The 27,136-nt window shown below is 38.2% G+C and overlaps 1 long non-coding RNA gene across 1 annotated transcript in view; it reads left to right on the forward strand.

Moving 5' to 3' along the window:
• Positions 1-27,136, forward strand: part of LOC139181009 (uncharacterized) — a 146,272-nt gene that overhangs the window by 97,244 nt on the left and 21,892 nt on the right. The gene's annotated exons all lie outside the window — the stretch shown is intronic.

A 27,136-nucleotide genomic window follows, 5' to 3' on the forward strand; every position in this document is an offset into this window, starting at 1 on the left:
TATTCTGTAGGCTCAGTCTTTGTTATTTAAAAAAATATGGATATGGATAGGTTTTTGCTAGTTAATATCAGCTGGTGTTTACCCCCCTCTTGGAAAGACAGAGACTGTCTTGTCTGTACTTTCATAGTATCAGTGATTCATGTGTGTCATAGCTATGGAGATGATTGCCTTCTACCCAAAGAGTTTCATTTCTACTTGTTGCAGATTTTCATTACCTATTGCTAACACGATGGAAATGATGGAGTCTGATTTAATCCTGTTAGCTGATTCATCCCGAGAATTAGTCAGCTCTCATTTACCCACCAAGATCTGGTTGTGCCCAGTAGTGCTGTAGGATTAGCACAGGGCCAGGGGTGCCAGAAGACTCGATGACACTGAGGTGCAAGGTTTGGAATGTCAGTCATTAGTTTATAGACATATTTTTTCTTTTCTTTTTTTTTTTAACCCTTAAAAGGGCCAATGTGTCAGTTCTCCAACAACTGTTACAGTCTTATGAAACAGCTCCCCACAGGTGATTCAGTCTTGATGACAGTGACGGTGGCAGTCTTGGACTGTAAATACTGACAGTCTCCAGAGTGTTTCATTCAGTATTTACCCCACTCAAGGCCTCATAAAGTTATTTCAAGGACTTGATGCATAATATGAACAGAGCAGGTACATGTCTCCTGGGTGCGGACAATAGGGAACATATTGTAGAATGCAGCAGATTGGTTTTCCTCAGAATAACTCCCTGCATTCATGACCTTCAGTTTATGGTGGCCATTAAACCACATTTCACTCATTGCAATTACTCTCTAGGTCAGAAGTAACTCATGTTATATAGTCCATATATTGCTGCTTTACAGGGTATCCAGGTGCATAAAAGAATACTATGCACATGAGATTCATCCTCTTCTCCTCAAGATGCTTGTTGACCTCTCATCTCTGTCCCCATTGGATGCCTCTTTGCTACATGGCACTTAAAATACCAGGTTTAAAATCTACTGGATGGGTTTCTAACTAACTGACATTACCTGTGTACATCCCACTAAGCCTATTTACAATAATTATGCAAAATGTCAGATAAAATGAGAACACACAAACAGCACAATATACACAGTGTAAATAAAATGCAAGTGCACAGTCTATGTGGTCCACGGAACCACTCAATCTGAAACCTTCAGTTTCAGTAGAATTTGGCCATAATCAGTATAGACCTAATTATCTCTACCACCTGGAGAGTAAAATTGTCTTAACAGATTAAGTTAAATCTGCTGGAATGATTGGTTTTAGTCCTAAGAAATGACATGCCAATGAAATGATCTGCCTTTATTTAAGAACTGTCATGATACCATCCTGAAGGGATAATAAAAATGCCCTGCTTAGAATAATATAGGTAGGTTCATGCTAAAGGTGTTCAAGTTGTGCTCACTACACTCCCAGGTCAGTCAGTTGTCCTGTTTATCAGTTCGAAGTGTTGGTGCTGCTTTGGTTCTTTACATCCTGAAGGCTGATATAGTGATAGAGGTGACTCACTGCTCCACCTTTACATTTTCATTGCTTGCCAACAACAGGATGAAAACCAGAGATTCTGTCTCAAAACCACTAAATGATTTCTCTGAGAATTATTTACCTTGCATTTATCCACTCGGAGTTGTCATTGCCCACTCCTGTTGTTGCCCAGTGTTGTCGTGGGATGTGAACACAACCTTGTGGCTGCCACATGACCTGACAACCATGAAAGTACCATCCTTAGTATGTCAGTCATTGGTTTTCTAGATTTAAATTTTTCATTTGGATCCCCAAGGGGACATTCTAGTAATGGTCCAGCAAGTGTTATAAGCTACAAGTACAACTACTGATGACACTGGTTTGCTGACAGCGGTGGTATGAATCTTAGATTGGATGGTATAGATTGTCTTCACAGTATCTCACCCTGCATTTACCCTGGCTCATAGCCCTTTGGTGTCATTTCCTAAAATTCATGGTAGGATATGAACAGAGGATCAGGTGTCTGTCCCCTGGGTCAGGATAATTTAGAGCAAGTTGTAATAATACACAGTGGAATGGTTTCAATCACCCCTGCCTTCAGTTTCTGGTAGCCATTGTACCAAAAGTATTTGTTATAATTAATTTCTAGGTTTGAAAGAATTGAGATTCTGTATACAGTGTGTTGCTCCCAAAGGGATTTCTCTGGTGCATGAACAAATATTGTGCAAATGAGACTTCTTCTCTTCTCCTTTGCATGTTTAGTGAACTGTCCTCTGTGACTCCATTTATTAACCATTTACAGGGTGACAATTTACAGGGTGTAGATCCCAGTGTATCCTTTTGCATATGAATGACTCATTCCAGGTCACCTCACTTAGTGCCTTTAATGGTTATTTTTTAATATGTGATGCAGGATCTGAACACATACCCAGTGGGCACGCCCAGTGAAAGGAGAATAAAGTTGTCATTCAAGGAATGCCAGACAATGATTCTAAGAACTGCTCACTCTACACTGACCACTTTGTTTTGGCTGAACTTGGTTATTATGGGCATTAATTTCATTTTCTTCAACTCCCTGCAGAAAACATGTGATACCAGAACAAATTACATCTGCTACAGCTATTGGTTTGTGACCTGAGAAATGTATGCCCATGAGACTGATTTTTCCTTAAATACAGAGCTATGAACTCATATGTGTTCTTCCAAAGCATGTAGCAGTGCTTGAGGTGTAGTGAAAAAACTTTGCTTTGGACAATAAGTATAGTTTTTGCCAAACAGTTTTAACATGTTTTCACTGTACTCTCAGGCCAGTCAAGAATATTTTCACCCTAACTTCAGCATGTTCATTTTTTATTGGTCTTCACATTACTGAAGGCTAACATATTCATGGAGGAGATTCACGTCCTTTATAGTGCTTCATCTCTGCTCATTTAAACATTCACTGCTTGCCAAGGAGCTTGATGGAAAATTAGGGGTTCTGGCCAAAAACCATGGACAATTCTTATGAGGATTATTCATCTTCCACTCACGTTGTCATTTTCCAGTGTTACTCTTGGATCTGAACACATCTTCAGTGGCTGACACACAACTTGGTAACAGTGAGGTTTCCAGGTTGCCTATGTCAGTCATGGGTTTCCAAGATATGTATTTTCCATCCTGACCTTTAAGAAGGCCAATGCAGCAGATTTCGCTAGTGTTGTAAACTGTGAGCACAAAAGCTCTTGAAGACACAGGATTATTGACAATGTTGGTAAAAGGGTAGGATTGGAAGGTTGTGGATTGTTTTTAAATTATTTTTATTTATTTATCACCCACCCTGCAGTGGTCTTTGTACTCCAGATTTTGTTGTGGCATGTGGGGTTTTTAGTTGTGGCATGTGAGATCTAGTTACCCACCAGGCATTGAACCCCGGGCCCCCTGCACTGGGAGCATGGAGTCCTAGCCACTGGACCACCAGGGAAGGCCCAGTTGTAGATTGTTAATATCCACAATATATTGCCCAGAATTCACTCCACTCTGAGTCCTTTGGAACAATTTTCTAACTTTTGCTATAGGATATGAATAAAACACAAGGTACAGGTCTCCTGAGTAAGAATACTATGGAGCAAGTTGCAAAATGCTGTAGATTAATTTGACTCAGACTCCCTGCCTTCACAACCTTCAGTTTCTGGTGGCCACCACACTCCAGGACACAGGGATTCCTTGATGAGTGGAAATAATTGGAACTCTGTATTCTGTATCTTCCTGCTTCAGGCCTTTGTCTGGTGTATGAAAGAGTATTATGCACATCAGAATCCTACTCTTAGGCTTTACTTGGTTACTGACTTCTGCTCTTTGTCCCTACCCTTGGCCTTTGCTGGATGACCCTTATTTGAAGGCTTTCAATTACAATACACTCTTCCCATTGGAATGACTTTTCCTGAATCACCCTATTCAGGGTTGCCAACAGTCATTTTTTTTTTTAATGTGATTTATTACATGAACGCATACTGGAAACCATACCTGTAACCATACCTGTGTAACCTGGAGAAGGAAATGGCAACCCACTCCCATGTTCTTGCCTGGAGAATTCCAAGGACAGAGGAGCCTGACAGGCTACAGTCCACAGGGTCGCAAAAGAGCCAGACATGACTGAGTGACTAAACAACAAACAGATACACTATAAAAAGAGTATGAATTTGCTGATGTATGAAGGCTGGGCAGTGGTTGCCCAGAACCACTCACCTTATGTTTACTGCCTTCAGTATCTGCTGAACTTACCCATTGTGGGCACTGATTTCATTTTCCTCATCTCCTTAGAAGAAAATTTGTTGTACTAAGGCAGGTTATATGTAACTTAGTGACTGACTTCAGATCTGATCCAAGTTATGCTCCTGAGACTATTCTCTTCTTTTAGTACAAGTCCTGGACTCTTGCATGTGTTTTCATAGTACGAGGCCTTCCTCAAGGGTTAATTGAAATGCTTTTCTCAGAATGATACGGATAAGTTCATGCCAGAGGTGTTCAGCTTGTGTTTGCTATACTCCCCAGTCTGTCAATATTGTCCTGTTTTTTTTTAGTTCAAAGTTTTGGTGCTTAATTGGTTCTTTACAGTGTGAAGCCTGACATAGTGATGGAGGTGACTCAGTTCCTTTAAAGTCCTTCCCCTCTGCCTTTTAAAATTTTTGTTGCTTGCCAACAAGAAGAGGAAAATCAGAGATTCATTGCTCAAAACCACTGAATTATTCCTATGAGAATTATTTATCTTGCATTTGGTCACTCAGAGCCTTCCTTTGCCATTGTCCCATGTTATGGTGGACATCCACTCTAAAGGCTATTCCTGAGTAAAGAAGTTAATTGACATCCTCTGAATGCTCGTCCACTTGCTATTTACCCAAAATCAGTTTCTGGTGAACTTGCCAGTAATAGGTATAAAATTCATGTTTTTCACTAGTCAGGCAGGAAGCTGAGCCAGTGATGTTATAAATACTTTATAGGTTGGTTTTCAGTCCAAAATGTTTTTATGTTCTTGGGTCTATTTCTGTACTTGTGGTGGAAGATGGATTATTTCATATATTCCCATAACACGATCCCTCAAACAAAGACAATGTAGGTTTCTCATGTAAATAATAAGGATAGCTTCCTATTAGAGGATTTCACCATGTATTCATGCAACTCATCATGATAGACAAGATATTCACGTCTGTCATTTCCTGTATAAATTGTTCAGAGACGCCTAATACTACTGAAAGTATGTCATGGTCACAGAGTCGATTACCTTCGTCTCAAAGTGATTCATTCGTACTCTTAAATTTTCATTGCTTGTATACCTGCATTGCTTCTCAAGTGGCTCAGTGGTAAAGAATCCGCCTGCCAATGTAGGAGCCACAGAAGACCCAGGTTCAATCTCTGGGTCAGGGAGATCCCTTGGAGAAGGAAATGGCAAACCACTCCAGTATTCTTGCCTGGGAAATCCCACTGACAGAGGAGCCTGGTGGACTACAGTCCTTGGGGTCACAAAGAGTCAAACACAGCTGAGCACACACACACATATACTTGTATTATGAAAATTATGGAGTTGGTGAAATTCATTGGCTGACAAATACTGAGAATTAACTTCTCTTGTATTTTACCCATTCAGAAATGGTTTTTCAGGCATCCAGTTGTTCAGTAGAATGGTAACATGAATAAAATTGATGCCACATATCTTGATGATGATAAGTGGTCAGGGTTAACTTGTCAGCCCTTGATTTATAAGACTTTTTTCCTGCACTTATGCCTATATAGGCCAATGTTGGAAATTTCTAGCAAATTATATAGTCTGTGAACAAAGCACTCACGAAAGACACAGACTTGAAGACAGTGATAACTCCAGTCTTGCAGTGAAGGATATTCGTTAACTCCATTATAACTTGCCCTTGTTTATTCCACTAAGGGTGGCTTAGAGTCATTGTCTGATATGTGCTATAGAATATGAACAGAGAACCAAGTGGATGTTCCTTTAATGAGGATAATGTAAAGCAATTTGTAGAGCACAGGGGATTGGTTGTCCACCAAATCATTTATTTTATTCACCACCTTCAGTGTCTGGTGGACTTTGCACCACATGTGTGGAAATACAGTTGCTTTCCAGGGAGAAATAATTGATGATCTGTTGTCAATGTACTGCCTTCTCAAAGCTTTTTTGCTTGTTTTTGTTTTTTTGGTGCCTGAAAGAACATTACACTTATGAATCTCAGAGTTGTTGCCTCATGGAATTTGGTAATCTCTCCTTTCTCCTCATGGAATTTGGTAATCCTCAATGGGTGACCGCATTGCCTGCTTCTTTGCTAGATGGCACTTATTTTGCCAGGATAGACTAGCTTGGATAAACTTCCATCTGAATGCTTCCTACTGTATTCACTCCACTAAGGGCTGTTTGCAGTCATGGAACATGTGATGCACGATGTAAGCCTACACCCAGTGGGATACTTCCTATGTAAGGAAAATGAAGGTGCTGGTCTTTGTAGGCCTAGAAATGGTTTCCCCAGAACTGCTCCTCCTGAGTTGACCACCTTAATTTTCTGCTGAGCTTGGCCACAGTCAATATTGAGTTTGTGTAATTTAGCAACCCTAGAAAAATTGGTTGGTCTATCAGCTAACAGTATATGGCCTTCAAGGGTTCGATGCTGGCCAGAAAAATTTGTATGCCCATGAGGGTGAATCTCTTCTAATACTGTGTAATGATCTTTCATGTAGGTTCCCACGTGGTTCCTAACATTACTGAGAGTATCTCAAGGTCATTGAAGTGATTTTCCTTCTCTTGAAGTGTTTCATGTGTGAAATCCCCATGATGGCAATAAAGTCATTCTTAACATGTCTGTCATTAGTTTTCCCACATTCATCTCTTCTGTGTTCATTCCTCCCAAGGCCAGTTGTGGTAATTGTCCAGCAAATGCTGTTGCCTGCAAACATACTTCCCACTGCATGCTACAGTGGCATTTGATGACATTAATGTAGCCATTCTTAGAGTTCAGAAAACAGCTTTGCCTCAAAACTCCTCCTGTTAAATTCATCCCATGCATACGTGGTTGAAGCTGTAATCCAGCATATGATATTGGCTGTCCACACACACTCTTCAGGGAATTCCCTGTGCAATTATAATGAAAGTGTCAATCTGGGAGTGCTGTGTAGTGGCTTCTCCAGAATCTTTCCAATTGCATTTACCACCTCCTGCTAAAATTGGCCGTAATATCCTTTGAGTGATGAACATCACCAGTCCTGGCAAGAATGCATGCTCTCTCATATATTGCTTATTTGGGCATTGCTGTCATGTATATAAAAAAAAAAAAAAAACAGTATTTCCATGGGGAATTATCTTCTTCTAAAAAGCTTGACTCCTTCTCTTTTAAACCTCATTGAATGCCTTTTGCCCTCACGGCAATTATGTTTCCTGGTTTCAGATGCGGCTATTGTGTTAACCCCAGATACTTGTTTGTTTTCTACCCTAGTCTCGTTTGATTTCAGTCATTGTCCCATCTGTCCTATAGGAAAATGGTAGTAAATAAATTGTATGTTCTGTAGGTGAGCATTATGAACGTGCCAACCTTTGAGTGCACCAAAATGGTTTAGCATAGACTCACCCACCTCTACTCAGTACCTGCAGTTTCTGCTGAACTTTGCAGTGGAAGTCACTTATTACAGTTACTTTCTAGGTCAGAAATAATGGATTGTCTTTGAGGCATGAAATGGTATTTTGGGGGTTTCTAATGTTCCTGAAGGAATGTTATTAAGTTTGTAAGATCCCTACTCCTCTCTTCATGGTGCTTGACACCCTCTCCTGTAAGTCCCTATTCTACCCATTGACATGTAAACCACCCTTCAGCCTCTGGTGAACTTGACCACAGTTCAGTTCAGTTCAGTCGCATTCGACTCTTTGTGACTCCATGAATTGCAGCATGCCAGGCCTCCCTGTCCATCACCAACTCCCGGAGTCCACTCAAACTCATATCCATCGAGTCAGTGATGCCATCCAGCCATCTCATCCTCTGTTGTCCCCTTCTCCTCCTGCCCCCAATCCCTCCTAGTATCAGTGTCTTTTCCAATGAGTCAACTCTTTGCATGAGGTGGCCAAAGTATTGGAGTTTCAGCATTAGCATAAGTCCTTCCAATGAACACCCAGGAATGATGTCCTTTAGAATGGACTGGTTGGATCTCCTTGCAGTCCAAGGGACTCTCATGAGTCTTCTCCAACACCACAGTTCAAAAACATCAGTTCTTTGGGGCTCAGCTTTCTTCACAGTCCAACTCTCACATCCATACATGACCGCTGGAAAAACCATAGCCTTGACTAGACGGACCTTTATTGGCAAAGTAATGTCTCTGCTTTTGAATATGCTGTCTAGGTTGGTCATAACTTTCCTTCCAAGGAGTAAGCGTCTTTTGATTTCATGGCTGCAGTGATTTTGGAGCCCCCAAAAATAAAGTCTGACACTGTTTCCACTGTTTCCCCATCTATTTCCCATGAAGTGATGAGACTAGATGCCATAATAGTTTTCTGAATGTTGAGCTTTAAGCCAACTTTTTCACTGTCCTCTTTCATATTCATCAAGAGGCTTTTTACTTCCTCTTCACTTTCTTCCATAAGCGTGTTGTCATCCACATATCTGAGGTTATTGATAATTTTCCTGGCAATCTTGATTCCAGCTTGTGCTTCATCCAGCCCAGCGTTTCTCATGATGTACTCTGCATATAAGTTAAATAAGCAGGGTGACAATATACAGGCTTGACGTACTCTTTTTCCTATTGGAACCAGTCTGCTGTTCCATGTCCAGTTCTAACTGTTGCTTCCTGACCTGCATACAGATTTCTCAAGAGGCAGGTAAGGTGGTCTGGTACTCCCATCTCTTGAAGAATTTTCCACAGTTTATTGTGATCCACACAGTCAAAGGCTTTGGCATAGTCAATAAAGCAGAAATAGATGTTTTTCTGGAACTCTCTTCCTTTTTAGATGATCCAGCAGATGTTGGCAATTTGGTCTCTGGTTCCTCTACCATTTCCAAAACCAGCTTGAACATCTGGAAGTTCACGGTTCATGTATTGCTGAAGCCTGGCTTGGAGAATTTTGAGCATTACTTTACTAGCGTGTGAGATGAGTGCAATTGTGTGGTAGTTTGAGCATTCTTTAGCATTGCCTTTCTTTGGGATTGGAATGAAAACTGACCTTTTCCAGTTCTGTGGCCACTGCTGAGTTTTCCAAATTTGCTGGCATATTGAGGGCAGCACTTTCGCAGAATCATCTTCGAGGATTTGAAATAGCTCAACTGGAATTCCATCACCTCCACTAGCTTTGTTCATAGTGATGCTTTCTAAGGCCTACTTGACTTCACATTCCAGGATGTCTGGCTCTAGGTGAGTGATCACACCATCATAGTTATCTTAGTCGTGAAGACCTTTTTTGTACAGTTCTTCTGTGTATTCTTGCCATCTCTTCTTAATATCTTCTGCTTCTGTTAGGTCCATACCATTTCTGTCCTTTATCGAGCCCATCTTTCCATGAAATGTTCCCTTGGTATTTCTAAGTTTCTTGAAGAGATCTCTAGTCTTTCCCATTCTGTCGTTTTCCTCTATTTCTCTGCATTGATCGCTGAGGAAGGTTTTCTTATTTCTTCTTCTTCTTCTTTGGAACTCTGCATTTAGATGCTTATATCTTTCCTTTTCTCCTTTGCTTTTTGCTTCTCTTCTTTTCACAGCTATTTGTAAGGCCTCCCCAGACAGCCATTTTGCTTTTTTGCATTTCTTTTCCATGGGGATGGTCTTGATCCCTGTCTCCTGTGCACTGTCAGGAACCTCCGTCCATAGTTCATTAGGCAGTCTATCTATCAGATCTAGTCCCTTAAATCTATTTCTCACTTCCACTGTATAATCATAAGGGATTTGATTTAGGTCATGCCTGAATGGTCTAGTATTCCCTACTTTCTTCAATTTAAGTCTGAATTTGGCAATAAGAAGTTCATGATCTGAGCCACAGTCAGCTCCCAGTCTTGTTTTTGCTGACTGTTTAGAGCTTCTCCATCTTTGGCTGCAAAGAATATAATCAGTCTCATTTCGGTGTTGACCATCTGGTGATGTCCATGTGTAGAGTCTTCTCTTGTGTTGTTGGAAGAGGATGTTTGCTATGACCAGTGAGTTCTCTTGACAAAGCTTTATTAGCCTTTGCCCTGCTTCATTCTGTATTCCAAGGCCAAGTTTGCCTGTTACCCCAGGTATTTCTTGACTTCCTACTTTTGCATTCCAGTCCCCTATAATGAAATGGACATCTTTTTGGGGTGTTAGTTCTAAAAGGTCTTGGAGGTCTTCATAGAACCGTTTAACGTCAGCTTCTTTAGCATTACTGGTTGAGGCATAGGCTTGGATTACTGTGATATTGAATGGTTTGCCTTGGAAACGAACAGAGATCATTCTGTCGTTTTTGAGATTGCATCCAAGTACTGCATTGTGGACTCTTTTGTTGACCATGATGGCTACTCCATTTCTTCTAAAGGATTCCTGCCCACAGTAGTAGATATAATGGTCATCTGAGTTAAATACACCCATTCCAGTCCATTTTAGTTCGCTGATTCCTAGAATGTCGACGTTCACTCTTGCCATCTCTTGTTTGACTACTTCCAATTTGCCTTGATTCATGGAGCTAACATTCCAGGTTCCAATGCAATATTGCTCTTTACGGCATCGGACCTTGCTTCTATCACCAGTCACATCCACAACTGGGTATTGTTTTTGCTTTAGCTCCATCCCTTCATTCTTTCTGGAGTTACTTCTCCACTGATCTCCAGTAGCATATTGGGCACCTACTGACCCAGGGAGTTCCTCTTTCAGTATCTCATCATTTTGCCTTTTCATACTGTTCATGGGGTTCTCAAAGCAAGAATACTGAAGTGGTTTGCCATTCCCTTCTCCAGTGGACCACATTCTGTCAGACCTCTCCACCATGACCCACCCGTCTTGGGTGGCCCCACGGGCATGGCTTAGTTTCATTGAGTTAGACAAGCCTGTGGTCCCTGTGAGCAGATTGAATAGCTTTCTGTGATTACGGTTTCAGTGTGTCTGCCCTCTGATGCCCTCTTGCAACACCTACCATCTTACTTGGGTTTCTCTTACCTTGGATGTGGGGTATCTCTTCATGCACAAGAGTGCCAGCTGCAAGGACTGCACAGAAGCATGGCTGAAAGGAGCTACCCTTCGCCCAAGGTCAGGGGTGGCGGCCTAGAGGAGCTACCCCATGTCCGAGGTCAGGGGCAGTGGCTGAGAGGAGCTACCCGACGCCTGAGGTCAGGGGCGGTGGCCGAGATGAGCTATCCCACTCCCGAGGTCAGGGGTGGTGGCTGAGACGAGCTACCCTACATCCAAGGAGCGGCAGCTGCTGGGGTGCAGGAGGGCCGAGAGGAGCTTCTCTATGTTCAAGGTCAGGAGTGGGGGCCATGAGGATATACCCCTTATCCAAGGTAAGGAGCAGCGGCTGTGCTTTGCTGGAGCAGCCGTGAAGAGAATTTGACCACAGTTGTCCTTAAATTCATATATTTTACCAGGCTTTGATAGAAATGGTGATGTACCAGGTTAGTGTATTGTTTCATGCATTCTTCAGAAGCTCTAATAAATTTCAGGGTAATGATGCCTGAATGTGAAAGTGTTAGTCACTCAGTTGTGTCTGACTCTTTGTGACCCCATGGACTGTAGCCTGCCAGGTTCCTCTGTCCATGGAATTCTCTAGGCAAGAATACTGGAGTGAGTTGCTATTCCCTTCTCCAGGAGATCTTCCCTGACCCAAGGATCAAACCTGGGCCTCCTGCATTGCAGACAGATTCTTTACCACTATGCCACCTGATCCCCTTTGCTAAAATACTTGATGAGCACTCCCATAAGGCTTTCTGTGTGTCCCCCTGCTTGATAGCAATGAGGGTAGGCTTGGTGTTTGCTATGGTTCCTTAAGCTGGTAGAGGGCTGGAGTGGCAGAGATGAGATTTAGGAACGTGATTCACCATTTTTAAAGTGTTTTTGAAATTGAAATGATCGCTTCTTTCAGTTTTTACAAATTCTCTGGGATGTAAATAAGACAGTAAGAAAATCAACAGCCACATAGTTAAGCAGAGTAAGTCTAAGATTACTGCTGCATTCTTTCTGCTGAGTTAATCTTCCTTTTTTAAAAGAAAAATTTTAGTTGATGTCTTCAGTGTTAATCCAGTTACATCATTTTGGTATATACTTATTATCATTCATAGAAGTGCATTGATTCAGTATATTAAATGTTCCATCTCTTGCTTCTTTGTATCATTTTCTTCTCAGCTTAAATTGCACCTTCAGAGAACACATCTCTGACCATAACTCTGGAGTATCACTCTAAGTGATTCTCTGAATCCCTGTCAATCACCCATGTTTGAATTATTTATCAGCATCTAATTTTCTAAATGTATTTGGTTATTTGTTTTATTTTGGCCAACATGCAGATTCCATAAGAGCTAAAACCCTGTTTTGTGTTCTTTTGTCTTATTTTATCACGTCATCTGGAGAAGTGCCTTGTATACTTGATGTACATATAGTTATGACTGCACATCTCCGCTGAATGAATGCATGTGTAAATTAATTGTCATGTCAAGATGGGTTTCTGAGGAGTGTGTAGTTGGACCACAGAAAGTACACAGTAGAGTGTAAAGGACTCAAATAAAATAACTACTCACACATCTACTGACTGTAACCTTAACAAGAGAAACTCATATTGGCGTTTTTAGCATGTTTTTAGCATATTTTTAGGAAATGAGCCAAAGATGACTTTTGTATTTTGGCCCTTAAGTTTTTTACTGTTTTTGACAGCAGGCTGAGACCCATTATCTCAAAAGCCCACCAGCACTGAACTCAAAATTTTTCACATTCAGTTGATTTAAGCATAACCCAAATAAGCAGATTTGTAGCCAATTATAGCTTGCCTGCTTTGCATCCCCTGTGTAACTGTGACCAACATCTGCTGGCCATAGATAAGATAAACCCAATGCTAAGAAGACTATGATGGTGCACTTTGAAGATCTGTGACCAAGAGACACTCTGCCTTGTGACTGACTAATACATAAGATTCCTCTTTGACCCTCTTTCCTTCCAAGAGTTTCCTTGTCAATTTGCTGGAGCATGTCCCCTGCGCGGTTGCTTCTGGACAGTCTCTTACTGGTGGATGGGGGTACTTCCCCCACATGCAACCCTGTCGGAACATTGTCCAAATAAAGCATGTATGTGCCACCTTATTGTGGTCTTACTTTTTTCCTTCATCAGCCTCGAAATCCCTAGAACCACCTACATAGAGACAGGAATTAAGGGAGCTATAGCAACAATGGAATATCTGATTTATAAGACTCTTTTTAGAACATATTGTCACATTTCATGTATGCCAGGGAGTAATAGGATGAGGATATTTTGGCAAAGCATCACTATTCTACAACAGTAATTGCCTTGGCAGAAACCATATTGAGACCTGTTAGACTCAGCATATAGACAATAGAATGTCTTATCTATTAGCGTTTTCCTTGAGCCTTGTACTAATTTTGGCACATAGCAGATATTCAGACATATTGGTTGTTTTGTTGGTTGAATAAATGAATGCTTGGAGAATTGAATGAATGTCAAAAGTATAATTTTTCACTTAATTAGAATGTATTAAAAATACCATATTTTCTTGCAATTCTCGTGATGCTCAGGGCTCATGATTTTATTTATTTATTTTTTTCTGCTAGAAAAGAAAACCATATACATCACACCTGTGAAAAATTCTTTACTCTCTATTGCTATTGCTAAGTCACTTCAGTCGTGTCCGACTCTGTGTGACCCCATAGACAGCAGCCCACCAGGCTCCCTGTCCCTGGGATTCTCCAGGCCAGATTACTGGAGTGGGTTGCCATTTCCTTCTCCAATGCATGAAAGTGAAAAGTGAAAGTGAAGTCGCTCAGTCATGTCCGACCCTTAGCGACCCCATGGACTGCAGCCTTCCATGCTCCTCCATCCATGGGATTTTCCAGGCAAGAGTACTGGAGTGGGGTGCCATTGCCTTCTCCAGGGCTCATGATTTTAATTGTGATATTCAGTGAACAGTATACATGTTTATATACATAATAAAGGAGATTGGTTGAGGAAACATTTTTTTTCCAATCACCCATCCTAGAAAGGTTTTGATTTTCTTAAACCTTGTTCATCAATTTAATATATTGGAATGAATAAAAAAGTGCAAAATATGTAAAAAGAAACGTAGTGCTGTTTATTATTTTTTTATCTGATTTCCTTGGTTTCTAAATAAAGGAGAGAGTATTCAACCATGGAAAAGTGTCATCAATTTTTCCATCTCAAAATAGTGGCAGAAAAAAAAAGTGATCTTTAGTTTTCTATATGCATATAAATAAAATAGAAGAGATTTTCCAAAGAGGATTTCTTTGTCCAGAAAAGATTTAGATGAAAAGATTGTATTTATTCTCTCTCTCTCTCTCGTTCACTCACTGTCTTTCGTTGTTTTAGTATACCTGATTTATAAAGCCAGCATTTCTCCAGTGAGTTTGTATCTCAGCAAACCACACACTATTTTATCTTTAGTCATTAGTCTTATATAACTAAATGAATTCTCTTCTTCATTCTTTGAGGAAAATACTTTACATGCTTACCTATACTCAGGCAAGTGAATTAAATATTAATTTTCTATTTGGTAATTTAGTAGAATATTGACAAATAGAATCATTTAATACTTCATGCATTGGAGAAGGAAATGGCAACCCACTCCAGTGTTCTTGCCTGGAGAATCCCAGGGACGGGGGAGCCTGGTGGGCTGCCGTCTATGGGGTCGCACAGAGTTGGACACGACTGAAGCGACTTAGCAGCAGCAGCAGTACTTTAATACTGTATAGAAAGTTGCTGAAATTGTCAGCAGATGTCGGATTAAAATATAAAACATCAGTTCTTCTTGAACTTATGTAAGTAATGCCTTTCAAAGATTTAGAAAGTTAATATCATTTGAACTTATAATGTTCAGCAACAGTTTTAGCATGAGTGATTTTGTTTCAGAGGGCTTATCCTTTACATAAACTGTTCGTTCTCCATTTTGGTAATCATTTTATTTGTAGTATTTTTTTTTCTTTTTATAAAATGCATTGTTCAAAGTTTTCTGAGAAATGGAATTTGCAGTTATCTCCTACAGCCAAAGCATATTACTTATCATTTATCAATTGTGTGCATTTCCCTTGTTCATTTGTATTCCAAATACACAAAGTTCAAGTAGCATGAACTAAAATTGCTGTCTTATTATTCTTCAAAACTATCTTTGAAGCACATTTAATATGTTACAGAATAACATTTCTATCTAAATCTGAAATCTGTTCTAAAATACAAAACACCATTACTCTAAACCCTAAATCAAGTAGTATTTAAAATAATATATACAAATAGAGCAATAAACTGTACGCCCTTGAATAAAAGCCAATGTAAACAAATTATTCTGCCATGTGAGTGTGATGGAAGAGGGCTTGTAAAACTGGATTAACATTTAGATGAGTAGAAAAATCATTTTTAGAAATGTAAATTATAAATTATGAAATATAAATTATGTTGAAATTTTTAGCCTCGAATTTAATCTTGTAAAAACTCTTATCATGACTTAGAAAACTTTTTGAATTTAGTACAGTAACCATTTCCCTTTTCCTATTGTTCCAATTCAACAAATATAACCCTAACTCCATTTATTAATTAAGTTTATGTATTTGCACTGGACAATAAGCAATATATGAAACTGGAAAGTAAATGTGCCATTTTTATCTAATGACAGTGTAATTCCTTGAACTAGATTGTTTGCAATGATAATATGTTGTATTTAACTCAGAAAAATTCCAATCATTTATATATATGACTGGACACTTGCATTTGACTATTGCAGTGGGATGAAAGTCTGGATTTACATTAGCTTTTTAAAAAATTTTTAAAAATTATAAACAACAGTCTTTTTAGCAAAGTGTCTTTACTTTTGAAGAACAAGTAGTGGAAAGGATTTCAGGGAAAATCTTTCTAGAGATTGCTGATGATAGAAGCCGAAACTTCTAGTTTCTTACAATTGAGGGTTTCGTAGAAATAATGGTTATGCCACTGTTTTCTAGGTCATCAGTGAATACTTTAGCAGAAATTGTGTTCAACCACCTTACCTTCTGTTAAAGAATGCAGTAGTTTTGCAATTTTAATTTTCAATCCAAGATACTTTCTGAGAATTTTGTGGATTGTAATGTTAGAGAAACCTAGCATAAAGAAAAATAAAGGAAAAGTCTGTATGTTTTTAGGACCATCATAATAGATAAAGCAGTGATCAAAAGGAATTTTCTAAGAAACAGAGTTCATCTGTAATAGAAGTATTTTTAACCATAAAACAAACACAAAACCTGTTGATTTATTTGGTTTATTTATTGATAAACCTTGATTGGCAATATTCTGTATTTGGTGGGCTTCACAGAGAGATAGTGATTTTTGGAACCAAACTATTCCTTTATTTAAATGTAGAAAAGTTCTAGAAATGGTTTGTAATCAAGATATATTTTTGTGAGCAGTAATACATTTGGATTGAAAGAATTGATCTTTATTAGTTCACTGTTGTCATATCCATGTACCCTCACTGAAAGGTAGAGATTGGTAGGGCAAAAATATTACCTTATTGTAATTTTCCCAAATTCTTTCCATTATTACAAAAAATGAGCATTTTGCAATCTTCCCACATTGCACTTCATAGTTGAGAGTTGATAAGAAAGTTAGGGATGTAAAATGGAATGAAAAATTCTCTTTACTGATTCAGGGGAGTGCCAAGTTATTTTTCCCCCAGCTTTATTGAGATACAATCAGTTCAACTCAGTCGCTCAGTCGTGTCCGACTCTTTGTGACCCCATGAATCGCAGCACGCCAAGCCTCCTTGTCCATCACCAACTCCCAGAGTTCACCCAAACTAATGTCCATGGAGTCGGTGATGCCATCCAGCCATCTTATCCTCTGTTGTCCCCTTCTCCTGCCCCCAATCCCTCCCAGCATCAAGGTCTTTTCTAATGAGTCAGCTCTTCGCATGAGGTGGCCAAAGTACTGGAGTTTCAGCTTTAGCATCATTCCTTCCAATGAACACCCAGGACTGATCTCCTTTAGGATGGACTGGTTGGATATCCTTGCAGTCCATGACATTGTGCAAATTTAAGGTGTACAGTGTGCCAAGTCTTAGTAAAAAGAAGACCAGTTATCATTTCTCAACATCTTGATAACCAGTGTAAAGGGAAGACTGACAATGAAATGTGATGGCTGAGTAGATGAGAGGTCACTGTTACCATCTCCACTTCCCTTCCTAACAGAACCCTTGGAAATGTGATAAAGAGTGGCTGCCTTGAGATCAATAAAAAGTAGATTCTAAGCTCCACGAGGTTAATTAATACATATGTCTTACCGATATACCTTCATCCCTGACCTGATTGCCATGCACGCAGTAGATTCTATCAATGAGCCAATTGGGTACATTTATAGCAATTGCTTTGAGACTCGAAATAAACTACCTATCAAAGCTGGATAATGAATTATTATTATAGGACCACACCTACAAAGAGGATAGTGCAGTACCTGGTACATTGAATCACTTAGCTGAGATAAAAGGAATGTAATAATTAACTATATTAAAATGCAAATATACAATGAACATATATTTATAATTTCTTAAGATAAATTGTAATTTTAGATTCATAGCAGTGACCTGATTATTAGTCTCATTATTACAAGGATATTTGAAAGCCTTTTTTACCATATGATTTGATTTGCTGTCACTCAGATGTGTTTTCATTTTAATATCACTGAAGATAGAAATTTGATTTTTTTTATGTGCCAACAGGAGGAAGAGAAAGAAAACAACATTTATTGAAAGCTTTTCAGTGCTCTACAGAATTTGGATTTATTCTTAAACTCATTTTAATTAAAATATATTTTGCTCATTTTTATTTTTTCTGTAGTTCAGTATTTCTTACAGAATAACATAGGTAAAATAGAAAAATACAGTATGGTAATACTGTAGACGTGTTGTACACCATTATGCTTTTGATATTTCTGACACTGCTTTAGAGTAGAGCCATCAAATCTGATTCCTGTTCAGCACTTTAGTTTTAACACACTCTAGAATCTCTTTTGCCTCTAAGTTAGATCTTACTTGCAACCTATCATTTAGTTTTGATCATTACTTTTTTTATTAGTATGTTTAATATTTTTGCATTTGTAGTTAATCTTGAGGTATTTTAAACCACCATTTATAAATATAATATGGTATGATGTATATGTATTCTCTTAAATGTGTGAGAATAAGCCTTATTAACTTGATAAGTACTAGCTGTGCTCGCAATGAGAAAGTAGGTCATAGGAAGAATACTGGAAGGAGTTGAAGGACTGCTCTGAACACGCAATGAGTGATTTCATTGTTACTTTCAATCTTCTTTCACACTTGGATCCCCCTCCCAGAGTGCTTCCATGCAGCTAAGGGAGTTAAGGGAAGCTGGACCAAGAATATTCCTCCCGTGTTTACAGTGCATGTGTTATAAATAATAAATGAAAGTATATTTGTAGGATCATTAGCTTACAATCTATTGAACATGACTCGTACTCACATATATGAATTTAGAGCACAGGTTGGAAAATTTTTTCTTTAGAGGGCTAGATAATAAATATTTTACACTTTAAGGACCATCTAGTCTCTGTCTCAACTATTCACTTTCCTCTGGTACCATGAAAACAGTCATCAATCATATATAAATGGATGAATGTGGCTCTATTCCAAACAAATACAAAATTCTTTGATTTACAAAATCAGATTGGACCAGATTTGCTTTTGGAGCTTGTCAGCCTGCTGGTTTAGAAGGTAAATTCTCATGCCCATATTTCCCAAGGTATAATTTCATCAGCATAAAATCAAGATAAAATTTTATATGATAATTATTTCCAAGCTATTCAGTGATACATGAAAATTACATGTTTATAACTAAAAATTGATATTCAATTAGAACTAGATTACCAGTGTATTAAGTAATAAATTAACTGAACAGAAGACATAACGGACTAAGAAATAGTGGAGGTTCCAGTGGAAAAAGCCTACATATATATAACATCTCTATGAAAATATAATTTGAATGTTATAGATACATTTTTTTATGATTCTGTATTCCATTATGCTAGATTGATTCATATGTATACTGTTAAATTGACAACATCAACTAGAACATAGAACTCAGTTTTGAATCCACATCTGATTCTCTCGGGAGTTTTAAGAATTCCAGATGAAGCATTTTCATTTAAGATCATGGAAGAATAACTGATAATAAAATTGCTCCCCCACCCATCACTATGAATAACTAGAAAAATGGATAAAAATATGTGGAACAACCCTTTTCAGACTTGAATAAGTGGTAGGGCAGGATCCCAGAGGGAAGGGAAAGAACAGGGTGGGCTATACAATAGACCCTGATGTCAGCCCCAAGCATTTACTAGACTTCAAGGAACACAGTGGACTTCTCTGGCATTAAAAATAGAGACAAAAGCTTAGAGAGCTGAGGTGACTGCAATTTGTGGAGTAGAGTACCAGAGCAGAGAGAATTGTTCACTGAATGAGTCCTATGTATCTGAATTGGATCATATGGAACATTTGGCTGAGTAAGTGTCACACGCATAAGGGGAGACTTCACAAGGCTGGGTAAAAGACAGCTCACAGAGAGCTGTAAACTGAACAGTCATCACAGTTCGCATGGGGTTGGAATATAACCAAAGTAGAGTAGCCTTCTTGATTACCCCGAGAATTCAGTAGAAACCCCAGAAAGGCCAGATTGTAGAAGGAAGGTTGTATAATCCCTGGGATAAAGGGTAACCTAGCTTAATTATCATTAAGCAATCCTAACAAAGCTTAGAAAAAACTCTCAACAAGAAAATGCTGATATAAAAGTACATTATTTTCCAAAATGAAACTCAACATTTTTTTCAAGGAAAGCAACAAAATTTGGACAACATCATCATTTATAATGTTCACTTTCCAGTCAATAATTTCCGTACTAACCAGTCATGTAGTAGGAAAATATGGCTTATAACCAGGGAAAAAATCAGGTAAAATATCCTAGAATTGACAGATACAATAATATTAAAAGATTTAAATAGTTATTACAAACATGACTAAGAAAATAAAGGAATCGTTAATGAAGAGAAAAATAGGAACTTAAAAAAAAGAGAAAGAAGATCCAGAAATTATACTGTGGCTGCACGTCTTCTCTCTCCCGAGTCCACTTGTCCTTGACCTGTCAGTAATAAGGAAATAGTTATAGCTAATGCTCTGCTACTAATTTTGCTTCGCTTGGCATTTCAAATGAAATATTCTTTATAGTATATTTTTATATTCACTTTTACTGGAGATTATTCCACCCTATAAAACACATATCTAATATACTTAACAGCTGACATTATTTAAAAGAACTGAACTAACTTTGACTATAAAATATAAAACATATTTCTTGAAAGTGATAGGTAAAAGTTCCAATGAAACAAAAATCATCAAATATCATTCAAAGCTAATTTTTTACAGTATATTGCTGCACTACATACTTGAAAGTTAAATCTGAGTCTGATTAGAGGATGTTTCTCCTTAATTTGCTTTCATTTTCCCTTTCAGAAAGATTTGAGTACCTGTTCTATATTTGACAAGGATAATTTACTATATTTTCTCAAGCAATTTCTGGATGTTCCAAAGATATATCAGTAACCATCATATGCACCCATAATTAATGCCGGAGTTGAGTCAGCATACAGAAAGTATGGCCTTTGGATGGCAACTCTTGGCTGAATTCCTAATGTTCTGTTTCAATTTCTGATGAGGTGATGAAGTGGAAAGCTTGTACGATGTAATTTTGCCATATGTTTCTTTTGGGATTTTTGAAAGAGGATCAACGACTTAAAATCACCAGATGAAACATTTCAGCTTTTCAGAGACTAGAATAAGGAAGGTCAAAGCTAATTTTTAAAAAAATTCAACCTGAAGTATCTGAATCCATTCCAGATAAACCCAAGTAGAGTGGTAGTAATACTTACTAGGGCTACAACAATATGATACAAAATTTGTGAAATATGGTATAATTCATATACATGCTACATTTTCAATATTAGGAACAGATACACTCAATTTATTTTCCAAAGATCAGCATAATGCCAATATTTAAAATGTAAGCATTCCAGTCTAAATAAGCCAAAAACATGATGAGGATCAATTTACAAATGTAACATTTTTCAATAATTACTTTAAAATACTCCCTACAGTAATCCTAATAGTTACCTAATAAATTCATTTTGATGATAGTCAGTGGTTCATATTGGTTAGTATTTAATATTTATAATTTTGCAGAAAATGAGCATTAACCTTAAAGAAAACTGTTTTCTAAGTGTTTTAAATTGGTTTGGCGTAACAGCATTCTTTCAATAAATGCAATAACATATATACACATTTAAAAACAATTGTAAGAGTGCTCGGATTACCAACATTGATGACCAACCAATGTTCTGATGACCAACCAAATGATCAGACATTTTCTAAGGCATGAGGACATTTTTAAAGGGCTTCTATTTATTTACCCAGCCAGGATAAAGAAAATGATAGAATATTCCAAAGGAATTACTTAGAACAGAGAAATTAGGGCCATGGTAAAGTCCTCTGAATCTTTCTTTTCTTTCCTATATTTCTGACAGGAGTCATCTTATTTCACCTACATGTTACCTTTCTATAACTTTTGATTTATTCACTGAGATATTTTTTTTCTTCTAGAATAATCAAAAGCTACTATATTCTATCCCCCACCCCTACCCTTTCAAGAATGTGAACAAATTTAGTTCAACTCAACTAGAAAATTGTTGCTGTTTTTGTTATGAAGCATATATTTCATATAAAATAATGTATATGTTATTCACTGTTGTATGTTGAGTGCTTGCTCAGTCGTGTCTGACTCTTTATGACCCCATGGATGGCAGCCTGCTAGACTCCTCTGTCCATAGGATTTTCCAAGCAAGAATACTGGAGTGGGTTGCCATTTCCTTCTGCAAGAGAGCTTCCTAACCCGGGAATCAAACCCGCGTCTCTTTGAGTTTTCTGCAGTGGCAGGCGAATTCTTAACACTGTGCCACCTGGGAAGCCCTACATATGTCTTTTTGGAGAATATATATTTACCATCACAGAAATTTCCAAGATTGTAATGGATGGAGCCTGTTCATTATCACCATAGTATGAGCTTTTTCAGATTTTTGTTTCCATTAACTATTTTTAAAATATTTTTTCTGACTAGAGTGTAATTCTTGTTACCACTTGCCAAGTATTTTGCACAATTTGATATGGTTCATTTTTTCTCAACAACAGTCAGTTCAGTCACTCAGTCGTGTCCAACTCTTTGAGACCCGACGGACTGCAGCACACCAGGCTTCTGTGTCCATCACCGACTCCCGGAGCTTGCTCAAATTCATGTCCAGAGAGTCGGTGATGCCATTAACCTCTCATTCTCTGTCGTCCCCTTCTCCTCCTGCCCCCAATCTTTCCCAGCATCAGGGTCTTTTCTAATGAGTCAGTTCTTTGCATCAGGTGGCCAAAGTATTGGAGTTTCAGCTTCAACATCAGTCCTTCCAATGAATATTCAGGACTGATTTCCTTTAGGATGGACTGGTTGGATCTCCTTGCAGTCCAAGGCACTCTCAAGAGTCTTCTCCAACACCACAGTTCAACAGCATCGATTCTTCAGCCCTTAGCATTTCTTTATAGTCCAACTCTCACATCCATACATGACTACTAGCAAAACCATAGCTTTGAGTAGATGGACCTTTGTAGGCAAAGTAATGTCTCTGCTTTTTAATATGCTGTCTAGGTTAGTCAACATATGAGTATGAAAATTGCTGAATAGAAAATTTTAAATATTTGTGAAGTAAATACCCATATAACTACCATTTGAATTCTACAATTTCTAACATCTTGCTGTATTTGCTTTTATCTCATATATTTGTATCTATCCATCTATCAATCCATCTTACCCTTTGATGCACTTTACTCCTAAACACATCAGCATGCATATCTTTATCTAGAGTTCAGTATTTGTTTTCAGACATTTAATTCTTAGAGGCCAACTTCACACACAGTGAAATGAACAATTCTTGTATGGACTGTGCCATGAGTTTTGACAAAAGCTTACACCGTGTCACCAGTCCCTCAAGATATGAAACAGATGCAAATCCTTGTCAAGATATGACACATTTCCATCACTACAGAGAATTTCTGCATGCCCCTCTCAAGTCAGTTCCTTCTAAGTAACCTTTTTCTTATTTTCTCCATAGTTTAGTTTTGAGCTTAGCCTAATATCTCTGAGCTTCCCTGATGGCTCAGATAGTAAAAAAATTCACCTGCAGTGCAGGAGACCTGATTTCAGTCCCTTGGTTGGGAAGATTCCCTGGAGAAGGGAATGGCCTCCCACTCCAGTGTTCTTACCTGGGAAATCCCATGGACAGAGAAGCCTGGCAGGCTACAGTCCATGGGATCGCAAAGAGTTGGACACGACTGAGCAACTAACACTATCACACTGTTAATATCTCTACTTCTGTTTCTCCATACTCAAGTAGTTCATTTGTCTCACTGTGCTAAGACATTATACCATTTCTATAGTGAAAATCAAACAAATATGCAAAATAACATAAACTAAAAACAGTTGACCCCGTCCATTAAATAATGGAACCATCATAACATTCCACATCCATTACAATTTGGTTCCATACTTGCTTTCTAGCATTACTTACAATATTCCCCATAATTTCCATCATTTCTGTAATCACACTGAACTTACTTAAACCATAAGTATTATATGCTGTTATCTTGGGTCATACATAAGCATTTAATAGATTTAATAGTCATAGTTTTGGCTCTCTGAGGATCTGTGATGTGGTAAATTTAAATACAGCTGAATGACAGATTTGAATTACAAGCTTGGCAAAACTGACATGTGGAAACAAGCCCTACAGTAAGTGAATGAGCACAGCCAGCTCCATACATCTGCCTCTCAATATAGTGACATTTGTTATCTACATCAAGTGTACATTCACGCTCACCCAGATTTTGAAGGGATCACTTAATTTGTTTCACTATGTTTTAAAGAGAAAGTTGTAAGATATGAGGAAACACGACTTACAGGATTCACAGCCTTAGGGTTTGTTCCTCAGATATATAAATGTTCTATCCTAGTTACTTCTTGGTGCTGCAAGAAATAGGAAAATAAACTTTTATTCTTTCTAAATATATTAGTTTCTATCATAGTCTTTTATGCCTTTTCTTAATTACCTATTTATATGCTAATTCTTCCTTACAAATTAAAGAAAATTAGAAAGCACCCCACATACTTGAAACACTGTAGCTTGCCTTTTAGAATATATATAATATATAAATATATATAATATAAATTATGTATTTATATATATATATAATTGAGATATTTCTTACTAAGAAAGATAAAAAAGGATTTTTAAGAGACCATGATGAGTTGGTTATATATGGAAACTAATATCAATCTAATATCTTAAAAATATATCTTATATACATAATTATTCATCTTTCATTTGCTTAGAATATTTTCTCCCTTATACTGCCCCATGTGCTACATTCATACAAATTTAAGAACAAATAGGGAAGCATACGTTTTTCCCCCCCTCATACTAACAAGTTCAGTTAATTGTATTTTAGGATTCAAGAAATTGAATCTACCACAAAAATACCAAAAATCTACCACATAGATTGGTATGTGGTCGTCAAATAACTTTATCTCACAGGAAATTTCTTCTGTTCAAATGACAATGAAACTGCCCAGTTTTGAGAGATTAATGTAAGAGTTGATAAATGTACAACATAGAAGTGAGACATAACAAAATATAAACTGATTTTTTAAATCATGTTAATACTATTATAGTTAACTCCCTCCAAGCAAGCTAAACTGATGTTAAAATAATGATTAAAAAAATATATCTTAAGAGTTCATGAGATGCACAATACCTGATGTCATATTATCCATAGACAGTATTTTCACTAAATTAGGAAGAGAAGCCAGAACCTCAGAGGCTCAGCACAAGAGTTCCTATCTGACTTATGCCTGATTCAAATGCTGTTTAGCAGAGAATCTGGATATCATAGTCATTTGGGATATATGGTGATGAAAGCTCCAAACTTTTAAAATGTTTCCATCATCTCTCAAAATGCAGGATTATGGGAAATCATGTACTGGTTTGTAAAGATCCCACTTACAGAGACAAGGCTTCCTTGGTGACTCAGAGGATAAGGAATCTGCCTGCAATGCAGGAGACCTGGATTCGATTCCTAGTTTGGGAAGATCCCCTGGAGAAGGGAATGGCAACCCATTCTAGTATTCTTGCCTGGAGAATTCCATGGACAGAGGAGCCTTGCAGGCTACAGTCCTGTGGGTCACAAAGAGTCAGGCACAACTGAGTGACTAATACTTTATAGAGACATTTCTTTCCCTGATTTTTAATTGTCTAAAGGAATACTCACTTCAGTAATCTTGCCTGGGAAATCCCATGGACAGATGAGACTGGCAGGTTACAGTCCATGGATTTGTAAAGAGTTGGACACGACTGAGCTACTGAGCATGCAAAGCAATTCACATGGCTGCACTCAACTGTAAAATGTATATGGAAGTGCCAATCTAAAACATGTGCCTGAAAGGAGAAGAGCAGAATGTAAACAGCTTCAGTGACCACTTCGGTATTTTTGGCAGTTGATGATCAACTGGTTTTTGTGAAAGCCTGGGATTTTTTTTTCTTTTTGCATTTGTATTTGGGACCTTTCCACCACCATGGAAAACAGTAGTTTACTTAGGTGTGTTAGGTGAGTGGGCAGAGTTTCTTTAATTCTTTATCAAGTAACTGTCATCATTCACAATTTCTTAGCTTTCCATATACTTGTTAGCTGAGTGGGAATTGTTAACTGAATAGACATTCCATTAATTGAGCAATAATAATGAATTAGTGATGTAATTCTACTTCAAAAGAAATGGGCTCTACTTTATTTTTCGTGCCTTCTTCCATTGCTGCTGGGGACCAGCCCCAGTGGATCCAGGGAATTCAAAGCGGGGATGGCGTCGGCGAGGATCAGGAAACAACTGCTTAATTAAACTTTAATTAAGGATATAAAGAGTAATGGAATAAGGATAGCTCAGTGAGGAAATTCAGTGGAGAAAAGAGGCTGAATAATTCAGCCAGAAGGTAAGAGAAAGAACGACATGGACATGGTGAGACCAAGTTTCGGTGAACAAGGCCTGCACTTTATTTTCCAAAGTAGTTTTTATACCTTAAGTTATGCATAGAGGATAATGGGGGAAGGGGTAGAGTCATGCAGTAAGCCAGGCTTTCTTCCGGCAAACTTATCATATGCAAAAGCTTAGGTGATTTGCATCATCTGGCCCGGAGGCCTTTTTCTCTAAAGGTGATTATTCTAAAGTCAGGCGCCAGCCTCCAAAAAGCATTAGATAAAGTTGCATTCCTACAGAGCAAAGGTGTGGTGGGCTATAACAAGAAAAAGAATTAACTCAAGGGTCCCAGGTTACAAACATTAAAGCTACTACTTACACCAATTATATTAATCAATACACTGCCAGGGACACAGCACGTAAGGGATATGGAAACTTAGCAGCAAACATTGGCCCAACAAGTGAAAATCCCTTCACCAATACAATTTCTAATCAATCTTTTAACTGCTCAAAGGACTCTGTATTCAGACAGTTAGAACATCTCATGCCTCTCACAGTTGGGAGGCTCTGAACAATCACATGTGGCCAGAAAAACCTATTCAGGCAGGCTAGAGGATTTCCAAAGGAATTTGTAGGTTAAACACTGTCACACCCAGGAATTATTAACTGGAGCTGTAAGCTAACTCTTTTTTCAGAGAGAGGTAGTGGGGGACAGCCCCCCGTAAAGTCAGAGGTGTAGGTGAAAGCACAAAGCAGAAAGTAGGCAGACTCTGGTTTTGGGGGTAGATTGCTCGAGAATTTCCAGGGAGACTCCTGAGGCTTGATCCCGCCTTTGTGTTATGTCAAGCCTCCTTCCTCATGACCTTTGCCAGGGGCGGAGCTCGCTC

This window comes from Bos indicus, chromosome X, assembly GCF_029378745.1.
Source record: "Bos indicus isolate NIAB-ARS_2022 breed Sahiwal x Tharparkar chromosome X, NIAB-ARS_B.indTharparkar_mat_pri_1.0, whole genome shotgun sequence".
Lineage (NCBI taxonomy): Eukaryota > Metazoa > Chordata > Mammalia > Artiodactyla > Bovidae > Bos > Bos indicus.